At 41.2% G+C, this 16278-nt stretch overlaps 1 long non-coding RNA gene across 1 annotated transcript; it reads right to left on the bottom strand.

Moving 5' to 3' along the window:
- Nucleotides 1–1465: 1465 nt before the first annotated feature.
- LOC128748779 (uncharacterized) lies at nucleotides 1466–15170 on the bottom strand. Its single transcript, XR_008412844.1, has 3 exons — nucleotides 14963–15170; nucleotides 4248–4304; nucleotides 1466–2924 (listed from the first exon to the last, which is right to left on the bottom strand). It is a non-coding gene; the product is annotated as an uncharacterized LOC128748779 (long non-coding RNA).
- Between the last annotated feature and the right edge of the window lie 1108 nt (nucleotides 15171–16278).

The following is a 16278-nucleotide window of genomic DNA, read 5'->3' as shown; positions in this document are numbered from 1 at the left end:
GACAGCAAAAGTTAATAAATATCATGCAGCTGCAGCGGCACAGGCAAACTGAAATTTAAATTTACTTAAATTCTTTTTTCTCTCATGATTTTTTTTAAACTTTTCACAGATATGTGTTGTGTTTTTTCCAGTAATAGTGACGCATACGCTGTCTTACAGCTGTCCTCAGAGCTGGGAAATTCCTAAAAAAAAATGTTGAAACTGTGGAGCATGAAATGTATCCACATTTTGTCTCACACATTGTACATCCCTCAGATGACAAATGATATGGCATTGAAATGACCCTTGTAAGACATTGTTATCATTATTACTGTTGCATGGCAAAACATTTCTGTCAATATTTCTTGTTACATTTCATGGAGATTGAAAAGGAGTTCTTATAGTTTCTGCTCCTTCATCCCACTTTTCTTTTCTGAACAGTTGCGCATGTGTGAGATGTTGTGTGTTACTGTCAGTCATAATCCTGCGTAAACTTGAAGTCAGTGTCAGTGAGAGATACATTTTCTTGAAAACCTTTATTAGGTTTTTCATGTCATTTGTCAGTGAGTTCTTGGTCACAAATGCCATTATCACAACTTAAGACTAGACTAGATGGCCTTCATTCGTTACACAGTGGGGACATTGAACATGTCACAGAAGCTGATGATAGCAAAGACACTAACACATATCAAAGACATTACAGGTACACTACAAATATAAAAAAAAAAAAAAAAGTGGAGTCACAAGCTATGAAACAACACAATACGAACCAAAATATACCCTTAATATATAAAATTATCATGTCAAAATCAATAAAATCAAATTAAAGATTATGATAAATCATATAAATTATACATTATATAAATAGATAATAATAACTAAACAAGTGATTGACAACCAACAATAGTCAGACTCACCATTGGGCAGAAAGGATGTTCAAAATCGCTCCCTCATGCTACCTAGTGCCGTAAGGGTCTTCTACCATCATGGATGACAGCTTGGTCAAAGTCCTCCCGTCTCCCACCTCCTCCACCGAGTCTAGAGAGCAGGCCAGCAGTGAGCTGGCCCTCTTCACCAGTCTGTCTTGCCTCTTTCTGTTCCTGTCCGTAATGTTGTCCGCCCAGCAGACGACTCTATCCAAAATGGCTGATGCCACCATAGAGTCATAGAAGGTCTTCAGGAAAGTTGCCAGTCTCCTGAGCAGGAACAACCTACTTTTTGACAAAAGCATCGGCGTTTTTAGTCCAGTCCAGTTTGCTGTTCAGGTGAACACCCAGGTGCTTGCATGATGCCACCCTCTCGACATCAGTACCCAGGATGTTCAGCAGTGCAGGTGGAGAGTGTTGGCGCCTGCACAGGTCAACTCACAAACGTCAAACTCTCAAATAGTAACAAATGACGTCATGTTTGTTCTTTTTTTATTTATTCATTTATTTACTTTCCTCCCTCACTGACACTGGATTAAACATAAGGGCATTTGCTGATATGTTTCTCCCAAATACTATGAAAGAGCAGGTGGATTTTAATGTACGCTTATTATATGCTTGATCGTCAGATTGGTCAGAATTATTGCCAGGAAGTCTGTTTTGGACTTGGACGCGTTCCAGTGTTTGAAGTCAGCAGTTTCTGGATTGTTGCTGCTGAATCCTGCACACTGCCAACTGAACTGCTCCACTGGCATAATACACTACTATCACAGATGTGTGAGCTCCACTAATAAATATCAACAGTTACCCATACATCAGCCCATAAATATGTTTTCATTTTTTTCAAAGAGTTTGATTCCCTGCTTTTGGACGACATAAGGACCAAAAGCTGTTAGCTGCATTGGAAGTGCTCTGTGCTTTGTTATAGCGTGTAAAGTTAATCGATAGAGTCGCAACTGCACTAATAGAAGTAAAATATTAATATAAATGACTATGCAACATATGATAAGTGAATTAAAGCAATGCATAGTCGTATTTTAATGACCAGCGCTCTGATATCATGGTTCCGAGTGACTCATTAGACCAATTGATTTTAGAGATTTACACAGAGAAACTCAAGTCTGCAGTCAATATATCCATGGCAGCCGCCATCTATTCACCAAGACAGATGCAGTAGGGGCTCCTGGCGAGCAATAAAGAACAAATTCTGTCCTTGAATCAGTGATTTGCATGTTCTATTTCTCATGAACAATTTCTCTCCAACCTGTCTTTGACAGTAATCGACAAGTCGCATTCGTACAACAGTACGAATCCAGTTTATAGTTGTTCGTTTTATACTTTTCAGTTACAGATCTGTTTTTTTTAATTGTGCATTCTAGGACTGAGGGTTAAGGGGACCGGGTGTATTTGCAGGACTTTGTCTGCTGGAGCTCAGCTCTGGTTACAGCATGACACATGATCAGTAGTGTAGCTCAGGGTTACATGGTGCTGAAGGTGTGTCGCACTGGTGGCTCCTTGACCGGCACATGTAATGTCCCTGCCGACGGCGGTCTCTTGCTGCGGTTCCTTCATGATCTTCCTCTTTCCTTTGCCCATTTGTACTGCACTTCTCCACTAGAGATTGGGAGAGAAAAGGCTCCCTGGCCCTTGTAATCTCACACATCTTCAAACTTGTGTATATACCATCCACTGCCATGAGACGTGGTAGCATCCTCGGTTGAAATTGGCTACATGATGCAAGGCAACAGTTTGAGTTTTTTAGCTTCTGAGAGGCCAGTGTTGTTGGTATATTTGAGGCCACTAATGGTGGCCCAGAGTTGTTCCATTCTTTCGTGCCTATGAGCTCATTATTCTAGTTCGATAGACTTTTTGATAGACTTCTCTCATATCAGATCATTTTTGATGTGAAATCTCTTGTTGACCCTTAATGAGGGATTTGCGAGGTTTACTTTCCATTCCGCACATCTCATGTTGGTAGGAACAGTTGCCTGGTGGATGCATTCATCTGTCATCTGAAAACTGGCCATGGAAACTTACATCATTCTGTGCTTCACATGTGAACCACAACAAACCATTTACAAAGTGTGTGTCTTGGGTAACATAGTGTTCATAAGTAACAGTCCTTTTTCTTGTTAGACTAATGGCAAGTAGAGAAATAAACTGATTGACTGATATGTGGAGCCAAACTGAAAGCAAACCTATTCACATTCCACACACAAAAAGATGGACATTGAAATTAAGTCAAGGCAAGTGGACAGTCATTTTCAATCAACATTGCTGCAGACAGTAGTTTGACCAGCCTGAAGGTGAATACAAGACAAGACTCACTGCTTTGCTTAGTGCTTTCAATGAAATGTGCCTATTGCTACAAAGGCAATTAACCACTGGATAGTAGTAGTTTTCTGTTGTGGATGTCATTCATGTGGATGAGTGTCATTCACAGCATTATAATGGACCCTAAAATCCAAATAACTGTCCAAGACTGTGCGCACATACTGTTTAGAGTCAACCACTGGCACTTACACATTCAAAAATCTTTTGAAGTTGTGGACAGAGAAATGGAAAAAAAAAAAGATTGTTTACTTGTGTAAAACATTTGGTACCCCCAAGTACAGTGGTACCTCGGTTCTCGACCACAATCTGTTCCAGACGGCAGTTTGAGAAGCCAATTGTTCAAAATCTGAATCGATTTTTCCCATTACAATTAATGGAAAAAGAAAGCCTTAAAAGAGGCTTTTGTAGGAGTGAATGTAGAGTGTCTGCTGCAGGTGCGCTGTTCCTCTATGTGTGTGGCCACTGCATGTGGGAGGGGTTGCCGAGTGAGTGCCGTCTCTCCAGAAGTGAAGAGGTGCCCGGTGCGTGTCCAGCTCTGAATGTGCGCTTCTGTGCAGTTTGGCTGTGACAAAGTCATAAACCAAGTCACGCTCTGTCCCAGACTCGCCTCATCCCTGTCCCAGCTCCAGCCCACAACAGGACATCAAACCCTGGAGTGTGCGCCTCGGAGGTGTGGAGAGCGAGCACCTCCCCTGTGACACTCTACCACGGTCCAGTGTGGAGACAGGAAAGGTTTTACACCTCAGTATGAAGAAAAAACAGTCAGTAAATGTAGCTAACGGGACACGTCTGCAAAGCCCATTGTGGGTCAGCTGATCGGTCTGCGCACGTTATGTTGTTTTTTGGGGTTTTTTCGGGGGCGTTCGAGTTCTGGATTTTCGTTCGAAATCCGAAGCAAGAAAATCTCAAAATTTTTGTTTGAACCGCGATTTGTTCGAATTCAACGTTCGAAAACCGAGGTACCACTGAACCTAGTAGGTGCGCTCTTACACTGCCTGTGATACTTACAGGACTCTGAAGAACAGAATGGACTTCTGTGAGAGAAACCTTTTGCTGATGATCAATCTGGTGGAAGAAAATATATCTGAAAGGAGCATAAATTAGAAGAATTGTCACTCTACTCCCTTTCAAACTGTCTAAAATCTCTGGAGAAATGATGCTTATAGCATAATGCAATATATTGTAATTTAACTTCTATTTATTACATTTTTTTATTATTCATTCTAGAATGATTCTACAATAAGCCAAAATGATAAATCGTAATTTCAATTCATATTTTATTCTAGATAGACAGATAGATAGATAGACAGATCATCACACACGTCATCATCATTTCAAACCATCCTTTGTTCCAATAATTGCTCAGCTAAAACGCCTCCACCTATTTAACAAGGCATTGAATCGGAAACACCAATTTTAAAGAATGTCAACTGGTGAGCTGCCAATATGACATATTTCACTTTCGTAACGAGGTGTTCTTTCACGCTCGACTAAACAGGTACCCGCCCCGCCCGTCTCCTCTTTTTCAGATGGAGGCCACTCTCACTCTCTTTGGCCTTCCTTCACAGTAACAGTCAGAGAGATTTGACAAGCATGGCAGGTTTCCCCTCCTCAACCTAGAAATGGAAGACAAGAAAGCTGCAACTTCTGAAGCCAATTACTGAAGTTTTGCCAATTTTCTTCCCCTCTTCTCTCCCCAGTACCAAATCAATGAGCGCTTCTTACAGATGTCCTCTCGTATGATAATGCCGCGCAATTGCCTGCATGTTTTTATGTGCCAACTCATATTCTTATCATATCTTCTCTTTATTTCCCCGTGCGCTCTAATCTCTCTTTGTGTGAGGGGAGGAAAAAAAACAAAAAAGGTAGCTGGTACTCGGAGGATCCATTCTGCAGAATAGCAGGTTTTGTGAGCGGCTGCTCACCGTGTTGTGTGCCAGCCGAGAGCGTTTACTCTGAGATTCTTCGCAGTATTTAGATAAGACTTTGGATGCTGGTGACAAATCAAATGCATGTCTGTGGGAGTGTGTGTGAAGACGGCAGTACAGCCAATCATGCAAAGCTGTGCATTCCCGCTGCCAAAATGAGATTCATATCATGAGTGCTGAGCTGATTTTATGCGAGGAGTTGGGGGGAAAAAAACATGACAAGAATGTCTGCTAATGTGTTGCAGAACATACAGTGCATTTCTATCCGGACCAGCCACGACCATAAAACAAGTTTTCAATTTCCTCTGAAGCTACGATCATCCATGCATTCACACTGCATCGCTCCTTTCCAGGATATTGAGGTGATGCCATAGTGAATATCCCGCTAAGACTAGTTTGATTAAAACTCTTCCTCCAACAATGTTGTCAATGTATCCATCTTTCCTCTGTCCTCACAAGTATTCAGTCCATTTGCACTTTGAAATTTTAAACAGTGGATTCGGCCATCAAGCCATTTTCAACCAGACCTACTTTAAATTCTTTAATTTTCAGCTTCATTTGTATTGTAACATCAATTACTGTTGGAAAACTCAAGGGATCAAGACTACAAACAATACCAGAGTCTGGATACTGCAGCAATGCCTTAATTAGAATAAGAAAATACAACTAAATTGTCCTTTAATTTAAATCCAACATTATTGCCAATTCTACATATGGTACTTTTATCACAAGTGTTTCTGCATTGGTTCAAACCAAGTCCAAAATTAAATCTCTTTGCAGTTTATCAATGGTGTCAAGCCATATAACTTTGTAATCGAAGTCACTTTCACCTTCTTCTGCCGCTTATCCGGGGTCGGGTCGCGGAGGCAGCATTCAGAGCAAGGAAGCCCAAACTTCCCGATCTGCACAAACCTCCTCCAGCTCCTCCCGGAGGATCCCGAGGCGTTCCCAGGCCAGACCAGAGACATAATCTCTCCAGCGACTCCTGGGTCTTCCCCGGGGTCTCTTCCTGGTAGGACATGCCCGGAACACCTCCCCAGGGAGGCGTCCAGGGGGCATCCGGATCAGATGCCCGAGCCACCTCAGCTGGTTCCTCTCGATGTGGAGGAGCAGCTGCTCCACCCCGAGCGCCCAGCCACCCTGCGGAGGAAACTCATCTCAGCCGCTTGTATCCGGGATCTCATCCTTTCGGTCATTACCCAAAGCTCGTGATCATAGGTGGGAACATAGATCGATCGGTAAATCGAGAGCTTCGTCTTGTGACTCAGCTCCCTCTTCACCACGACGGTCCGATATAGCGACCGCATGCACCAATCCGTCTATCAATCACACGCTCCCCTTTTCGCTCACTCGAGAACAAGACCCCGAGATACTTAAACTCCACCACTTGGGGCAAGAACTCTCCACCAACCCGGAGAGAGCAAACCGCTTTATACCGGTCGAGAACCATGGCCTCAGACTTGGAGGTGCTGATCCTCATCCCGGCCGCTTCGCACTCGGCTGCAAACCGCCCCAGCGCATGCTGAAGGTCCCGGTCCGATGAGGCCAGCAGAACAACATCGTCCGCAAATAGCAGAGATGAAATTCTGTGGTTCCCGAACCAGATCCCCTCCGACCCCTGGCTGGCTAATCGAAGTCAATAAAAATACATTTTGAATAAATTACAAGAAGCACTGTTAGCACTGTTATTATGGCATCATTATAGATGTCGGTGAAGAAAGGAGAGCCATGCAAAGCTGTACATTATTATTTTAATTTGACAATTTTCCCCACCAGTCAGAAATTTCTACTTTAAGATTTTGCATATGCCAGTATTTATTTAGTTATTTGGTTAAAATGGTCATCCAACATGACACATTCTCAAATAGCTGCGAACTTCCTTGACCTTTGGCATGGATCTTTCTCTCTTTTAGTAGTTGCAGGATCTGTTTCATTGCCGGTGTTGGAGAGGTGTGTCAGTACAGCATCTGGGAAATGTACAGTACCAATTCGATTGTGTGGGTTTCTAAGCAGGTGGAACCCAAGTCCAAAATGTTGAAGGTGCACCGAGGTAGGGACCAGTTGAACAATTAAAAAAAAAAAAAAAAAACCACACAATAATTCACAGTAGGCCAGAAAATACAAATCACCAATAAGCAGGAGTCCAAGTGTCTCAATCTGTTATGATCGACGGACGGAGGGGGAGCAAGTGGCATGATGAGGAACTCACAGAAGGCAGTATGCAGAGAAAGTACAATATTTAATGATACACAACAATAAATCCAGAACAGAAAGCGTCACCAAACCAGAAGAAACAAAGCAAAGTCAAAATCTCCAAAACGAAAGCGTCACCAAACTGGGAGAATCATACGAACATAGATCTGTAAACAGAGAGACAAAACACGATGAATAGCAATAACAAAAGTCGCAGAACAAGCCAGGAAACACTCGGAAACACAGGAAGGAACAAAACACAACTCAGGGACCAGGGATAAACAAGAAGAAATAACACAACGAACCGACAGAGCGAATAGCAAGGATGAACAAGGAGATCCAATTTACCACAAGAACGAACAGAGTCAATCTGGCACACGTTGCTGGAGTCCAGGTGCTTATGAGCTCTTGATGATGATGACATGATTGACTCCAGCCATGTGCCATTGAGTCCAGCCATGTGCCATAACCCAAGATAGAAACACAAAACGGAAGTTACAAGACAAAGTAAAAGCGAATCATGACACAATTGTCCACAAAATCAGAAAATCTAAAGCGACGAATCTGCGCGTAACCATGTAGATAAGGTTGCCACCTGGGTTGTTTAGAAGCTCTATGGCTTGTCACTAACTTATGTACCGCTCGTACGGCTTCGAAAACGTAACAGAGTAACGGAAGTGATGTCGCCTTGTCACCCCCGCACATGCACAGAAACAATACTGTAGGTTTGCCAGATCCTGAACTGACAACTGGGAGAGTAGGGTGGGTTTGTTTTAAGGGTGGTATATCACGGTGTAGTTCTAATGTTGCCCATGCTTGTTGGATCCAAGGCTAAATCCGATGATTTACACCCAATTCCGACCATTTGAAAATCACATGATCGGCACTCTTTCTGATCACGTGGCTGGCTGATATTTCCAACATTTATTGGGCACAGACATTCCTCTTCTTTTAATAACTGGAGGATATCTTAAGCATTAGACACCTCTGTTTTTTTCTTGGAGCAAAAACATGTAGCCATTTCCCATCTTTCACTGAATACCCTTCCTTCAGCATCAGCTTTTTCTGGTTTTATGTGTTTCCAGACTCCAGTTTCTAGACAACAAGCCGTCTAACAGCAAAGCTCTTCTCATCAAGGATCCGGAATTGAATGTGACACCAACAAAATGTATCTAAATAAATTTACTGACACATGAAATCCCTTGGAATTAAATATTTTTAAAGCTTCAAACAAAACATTCCCCCAAATTTTGGACATCTGACGTTGTGATTTTTACTGCATTTCTTGTCATTCTGGCTTCCAAGTGTTTATTTTTAAAGCTCAAGCAAACAAAAATCTTTGAACCAAAATGTTGCTCTTTCTCCCTGGTTTTTCAACTGTTAACTTCAAACATGAGTTCAAACCCATGGCCACTTGCCTCTGCAGTGTGGAGAATCAGCCGAGCTGTGGGGGAGAAGGTCCAGCACAGTGACGTTAGAAAGGGCTGCTTTGTGTCGCCGTCACAACCAACTACAAGGGTGGTCTTGTAAAACCAATGAATTTCTTAGCAAAGGCCTGTCCGACATGGAAAAGAAGAGGCGTCACCAATCTGTAAAATCCCGTCTGAATATAGACTTCCACTGTTAAAACACAGTGTCACAACTGTATACAATAGTTCAGGGTGGGCCTCTTGGTCTGAGTAGCTAATGCTGCTCCAAGAGTGTCTCCATTCGTCAAACCTGAACTAAATATAACGCTGCTGTAGAATGTTTTCCATGGGAAAAAAAAGTGAAGTGTGAATGTAAATCTGAGTGGCACAGTAACACCAGCCTTGTTCCAGCAAGCATCAGCTAAGATTTAGCACCAGCAAAATGGCAGACAAGTTCACAGCTCTGTCACTGTGAACTGCAACATTCCAAAGATAGTCTACAACCTCCCTTAGTTTTGTTGAGAAGCATGCAGACTCTTTGAGAAAACCAAAAAAATGTGCCACAATATATAATGGTAAGTGTGGGTTTTTTTCAAAGACAGTAATGATAGCTTCAACCCCAGAGCAAAGGAAATGGTTTTTTTTTTGCATTATTATTATTATTATTAGTTGTTTTTTTTTTCCCTCAGTTTAAAGGCATTTCAGTCAGGATTCTGTCTTTTAAGTATTTTGTTGTGGTCTGTTTCATACCACCAACTGAGCGTAAGTGGTTCAGGAATAGTCTGGGGAACACAAGTTCAAAAGGCTAAATTGTTTTCCTAAATTCCCTCGAACTCAATACAAGTGAGCCTCTGTGTGACGTGCTGGTCAAACAAGTCTGATCTGTGAAGGCCACGTCATGACTTGCAGAACATTAAGCGTCTGTGTCTGGCTCTCCATTTTAGTCACCAAAAAACAGGATGCATTCAAAACAAGAGGAGCAGCGAAAACACTGCTGAGACAGAACAGAGTGGACACTAATGGTCACCACTATTAAGGACAAATGAAGTTGTTTGGAAACTGGAAATTGCCAGGAATGTTATTGGCAGAAGAACTGTTTTATTATTATTATTATCATTATTTGAAAGGGTTGATAACACAGGGAAGGTAAGATCAAAAGATTAGCCTCTCGATCCATAATGTCCCTAGTTGATAGTAACTAAAATGAAAAAAACAACTACCTCCATTTTTGCATCATAAAGTACTATTCCGAAATACAACAAAATAATACAACATATTATATAGCTGCTATATAATATGTTGTATTATAGCATATTATTTCAACTATAAAGCTGCAGAAACCTCTTTATCATAATATAATCCATGAATGAGCAACAAACTTTAAAGTGCAGCTGAATCCACGTCCCGTTGGAGAAGTTTTTGATCAAGGTACTGATCAAATTCTGTCTGTTGCTCCATCATATCAATGTGGTTTAGTTGATTTTGTTTAATTATTTTTATTTTTCGTTCCCTGAAGTGTTGCTTTTTCACACGGTTTTGAAGACAATATAGCACCGTAACTATTTTATTTATTTATTTATTTATTTTTGTAATTCCAATGTGTGTGTGCCTGTTGTCGAATGTTTTTAACTCTGCAATTCCTGTGTAAAACTACAATGCTGTTGTGAAGATCAATCACCATTCCCATCTGCTCTTGAGTGAATAGACAATGTTTCATAAATTCATAGTCTGATAATGAGAGTGAAATCTCGCATCAGCCAGTTGATGTGCCACAAAATGGGTTCATCATCCGCCTGCCACGAAAAACAGCCTATCTGCAGTCAGCGCCGGCGCCATGCCTTCTGAAGCCAGCCCCAGGAACAGCAGACAGCAGCTATCTGGTTTGAAAAAATGGATGCAAAACATATGTCCAATGGTCTTGCCCAAAAAAAAAAGAAAAAACTCCTGACCACAGGACTACAAAGATGCTGTGGTTGCAAGTACGGCTAACACAGATGCTTCTGCTCAGAGGTCTTGAGCTTCATATTCAAGTTACCTGCAAGAAAAACACTGCGGGATTTTTCAGCTCCGTCTATCTATCTATCTATCCATCTATCTATCCGTTATGTCCACAGAGGGAAACAAACATGCAGGGCTGTGGAACATATAGAAATGGTGCTACGTGAATCCGATAATTCTAATACAAGCGATGCCTCGTCTGTAAATATACGTGCACGCCATACTCCTCAAGATCTTCAAAAGCTGTGCAGCCAAAGAAACATGTCAATACAGTCGAGTGAGAGTAAATATTTTATTATTTATCCAGGGAACAAGTATGAACGATGATGTATTTGGGTGGTCTCTCAGAGGAATCAAGTTAAAATGGCTCCACGCTCGTATATTGCTCGGTTGTGGAAGTAGCCGCAGGGAATGCGAGGAAACAACAGAGGAGACGAAGCAGGTTGCAAAGCATCTGTCTGTGTCTTCCAGCTTTGTAGAAAACTGGCTCTCATGCGTCTGTGAGCGTAGTTTAGGAAATTATAGATGTCCCGCATGCACAAGCAGAGTGAAATGACTTATGGCGTAACGCTACCATTCAAGAATTGCATTTTAAACTGTTTGTGACTATCAACAAACCTAGCTAACCTAAGAGTTCTGCTATTACTTTTCAAAGTAGTGTGCTCATATTGTGATCCATATTTGTTTTTTATGCACTGACTCCATTTTTGACACGAATGTTTTCCTATCAATTTCATTTTGTTTCATTCAGTGACTTGAGGACGTGGTGTTTTTATTTACTTTCTTATAGTTTTGAGTTCGCAGCTAGTGGATAACATTATTATTATTTTACTTCAAGTGAACAAGCGTAGACAAAGAGCAACAGAAGAAGCAATAACTGGTCTCAGTGGGACTGACCTCAGTGGACATAAACAACCAAAAAAAAAAGCGGGAAACAAAAACCGGAATAAAAATCAATTGCACATACAGTGCAAGGAAGAATAAACAGACCAACAGATTCACCACTGCACGTACACCAAAGCATGCTGCAACACTTGCAGCACCTACAATCACATTGGCCCATATGCTTTGCACATTGTGATTGTGTTTTACCACTAAATTCTTTGTTGGGGTCGTATTTTTGGTCCCACAATTGATCTTTGTTTTCACCTTAGCAAGCTCAGATGTTACGGCTACGGTACCACTCACCTTGATTCCCGGGCTTCTTTTCAGTTGAAGTCAAAGGAACAATGTTATCAGGTGAAACAGATTCATCCAGCAGTGCAAACGCTGAATTTTATACACCTCTTAACATTCATTCTCATTTCTGTTGAATTGGCTTCCAGATGAATTGAGTACGATTTAAATTAAGCAACGAAACATAATGCAGTCCTTTTTAATGTTTAAAAATAGTCATTTGAATGGAAGTTTCTGCCAACTGTTGTTTAGCAAACAACAATTAAAGGTTCCACACAGGAAGACAATGCTTTAAAATGAAGAAGAAAAAAAATAATCCTACTAATACAACTATAACTTCCAGTACTACTACTACTACTACTACTACTACTAATAATAATAATAATAATAATAATAATAATAATACAGACTAAAGCATAATAAGAAATGAAAAATATAGCTAAAGGTTAAAAAGCAACCTTTGAAAGACACAGTGGAGGTGTTTTTGGTTGCTAGGCAATGGAGGAGATGTGAGGAAAGGTGGGGGGGTTGGTTTAATGTCATCTTATAAAAGAGAGACTCAGACACAACCCAAACAACTCCCTGAAAACAAAAACAAAAAAATGGTGGCTCAGTAAAAATTAAAATCATGTTGGAAATTAAGGTAATAGACATGTCCCTTGTCCAACCCCATTGTCCTCCTCCATAAGAACAAGAACACTATTGAGGCTTTTTTTTTAAAAATCTGCTCAACACTAGATTTCACCACAGGCCACTTCCGCAACACTGACACGGTTCTGGCTCTGGCGCCTGTGGTGTTCTGGAGTCTCACCAATGATGTAACAGTATGAGTACCAACTTTTTGAGGTTCCGGATTCCGATGTGAATCGTTTCTTAGAAGTATTTTCAAGTGGAGCAACACTGGTTTGTGCCAGGATTGCTACATTCTGTGATAGTTGGTGCACAATCAGCATTTAAAAGGAAACTATAAACTAGAAAAAATGTTACTTGGCCAGTTTCATCCGTGTTGTCTTTCATCTCCGCCACCAGTTTTGAGGTAATGTTGATGTTTCTCAGTGAAATGAAACTTCACATCTTGTTATTTACTTCAAAAATCAATGGGTAAACTTTTCTTTTTATCTGCTCACTTTCTGTATTTACAACACATCTTCACTCCCATGTCGTAATATATAGACGTTGGGAGACTTGACTTTTGCGTTCTATACTGATGACAGCATTGCAAGTTGATGCATTCTGTTTCAATTGAAGCACATGCTCCACCTTCCACGGAAGCGTGACATGTAAAAAACAAAGACGGAAGTTGGGGCGAGGTAAGAGGTGCGATGACGCTCCTTTCATTCTATGTGTAGCAACGTGTCGATTGCTTTTAAAAGTTTGTCAAACGGCTGTGCGACTTTTGACAGTATCACAAAGGAGGAGAGCCGTGTATGTAGTTATAAATGGCAATTGACATCCAATATAATTCAGTGAAGAGCACTTCCATATGTCTCCTGTCCCTCGCACCCACTTTTGCATCCTGACGATGGGTTGGTATAAATGGTCCGCTCTCCCCAAGAAAGAAGGAGATCTCCAAGTGGAGATCACATAGCAGCTGGACATTTTCAAAACGCAAAGCACCTGCATTCAATGAATTGACAAGATCCATAAGGAAAAGTCCACTTTCTCCACCTCCATTGAAAAGGAAGCCTGAATTCAGTTTTTGGCTCTGGACAGTTAATTCCAATCTTTGCCGTGGTTTCTGAGCCTCTCACTGCACTCAACTGAAAAGGACCTGCAGACAAGATTCGGCGAGTGGAGCAGTGTCAGCTAGCATTTGCAAAGGTAATGCAAATAATCTGTGACGCACCACCAACCACCCTCCCCAGACTGACACATTGAAACGAAGAGTAGGGGGAGGCTTTGTCTCGGCATATAGGAGGTGTAGACCACCTTGTGCAGGCGAGGGTAACAGATGGTTGTTTTTAGTGAGGGGGCTTGATACCAGATGCAAGCAAAGTACATTCTGGTATGCTGGCTCTCTCATGGGAAGACATTGGCTGCTGTGTATGAGAACTAAAGGTGTGTCTGACAAATAAGACATGCAAAGATGCAGGACTGCTTGGAAGTGATAAGTAATGTGCAATTCTGGCATACAAAGTAGATATGTTGAACACATGGATGCAAGGCTGAAACCAGAGCCTGAAAATAAATATGGATTTAAAAAAAAAAGTGTGTGAAAACAAGCAGTCCTGGCAACGACAGAGCCAACCGATAAAAATGTCTCACTTTCAGATGAGGCCAGACTACTGCACTAAGCATTTAAAAACTGCGAGGATCTGAATTCCCTTCATTGGCCACAGAATGTCTTGACCCGTAAAGCTGTGTCAGTGTTTGGAGCAAGGAGAAGAGGACGGCATTTAGTCGAGGAAGTCCAGCTGCATGTACATGAATTAATGGACTGTGATATGTTCAGTTAGTCCGAACCACAGATTTCTGCTCCGTCTCAAAACTGTCTGTAAGATGTATCTCTAACAGATTGATGCATGGTACCAATTAAGTACATTCCCAACCCTGTCAGAATATCTCACACATCACGTCACTTCCAGTTTTGATCCCAGCCACGGCCTGTCAGATCCTCCGTGCGGTGACAAAGTCGGTCTACGCAACACAACATGCCGTCATCTGTATACTTCTCTCCAAAGTGACAGCGCACTCTTGTAATTGTAGTACATGACATAATTGCGGCAGAATGACTCAGATGACGAGTGTTTGCTTTGACTCATTAGTCCTGATTGAAGGTTTTTGAAACACTGTTAAACCTTGGGATCATGTTTGAAAAAAGCTAATGATTAATGGGAGATTAGCTTAATTGTTGATTCAGAAATCTATCACAGTTGTTTGGCTTTGAGATAAAGCTCTAGTCTGTGGAGAGAACAGTGGATTTAACAGTGTCTGTATTAGCCTGGTTTTGCTTGAGCTCACCTACAGTTCACTCCATCACTCCATTTTCAAATATAAATTGTATTGTATTGGTACTAACCTGTACAGACTTTTTTTTGCTGGTTGTGATGTAAGTACCTGGGAACATCAGGATGTGAGGCAGACCAGTTGCAAAGTGCTGCTCAGCATTATTCTTGTTCGGATCATAGTCGAGAAGGAAATTCTGTCTCCGTGTTGTATTTGCTGGGGACTATCTGGAGTGTATATGTTGAGAAACCGCTGTGTTTCCGCATCAAATCCACAGCAAAACTTCAATTAAAAACATTTTGAAGACATTGAGAAGCAGGACACATATAAAACAGCACTAGAAGAGCAAAAGACATATAAATAGAAAAGAAACTGAAACATAAAAGTGGTGAGATAAAAGGCAAAATCACATGAAAGTGAATTTTTAAAAATGTGTTTTAAAAGTGATTTGAAAGGAGGCAGAGACACTGCCAGCTGGTTCATCTTGGGCAGACTGTTCCCAAACCAAGGCTCCTGATTGAAAATGTGTCATTTGCCCTTCATTTGACCAAGTAATTCAGAGTTACTTAGTTTATCCTGAGGAGGGAACAAGGATTGCAATATTACTTGCATGGATGTCACATTATTTAAGACCAAGACAGCCACAAAATCATGTACTGTATGGAGAATAGCATGCATCATATTGGAACCCAACCCCTGTCATTCCTCTAGAAAATGATAGTATAAAAAAATGAATGTTTAAATACAAAATTAAAGTTAGTCAGTAAAATATACCTGTGTACAAGTATGCCCACAGGAACATACAGTATGGGTACTTGGTTAGGATAAGCAGAAGAGGATAAGGCTTTAAAAACATATTTAAATGACACCTCACATAACTTTAAAACAAAAACAGTGCACATCTGACACATCTTCAGACTACAGTGAGATGGAAGATGGGAAAAGACTGCAGTGATCAACACACTTTATGTCCTATGGAGGACACAAAGCAGGGTTGCTGCCTGGATTTTTTGAAACTATGGTGGAGCCGCACCACCGGCGTGAAAAAAAATACACAAAAAAAAAAAGAATGGAATGGAACGCAGCCAATGAAGAAGTGATACAGAAACAGAGTTTTGGCATTTACAGAATTGGTGACCGTAAAAACGCTAGTATGTATAATCATGAGAAGTAAATGTGCTTCCAATCCGAGCCGCCCTCCTCTTATGGCCGCGAGGATGCGCCACGCTAGTTCATATGTAGCAGAAACCCTGCAAAGTATGAGGCATTCAATTTGCTTTACCGATCAGTTTGAGAAAAGATGTCACTTTTATGGAAGTTGCTTCAGGTTCACTGATATCTAGCTCCTTCAAATCAGTTATTTGACTTTGAAGTGCAAGGATACTTAAC

The sequence above is a fragment of the Synchiropus splendidus genome, chromosome 17 (assembly GCF_027744825.2).
Source record: "Synchiropus splendidus isolate RoL2022-P1 chromosome 17, RoL_Sspl_1.0, whole genome shotgun sequence".
NCBI classification, from domain to species: domain Eukaryota; kingdom Metazoa; phylum Chordata; class Actinopteri; order Syngnathiformes; family Callionymidae; genus Synchiropus; species Synchiropus splendidus.
The sequence above is the reverse complement of the archived record's forward strand: the minus strand, read 5'-3'. Positions and strand labels throughout refer to the sequence as shown.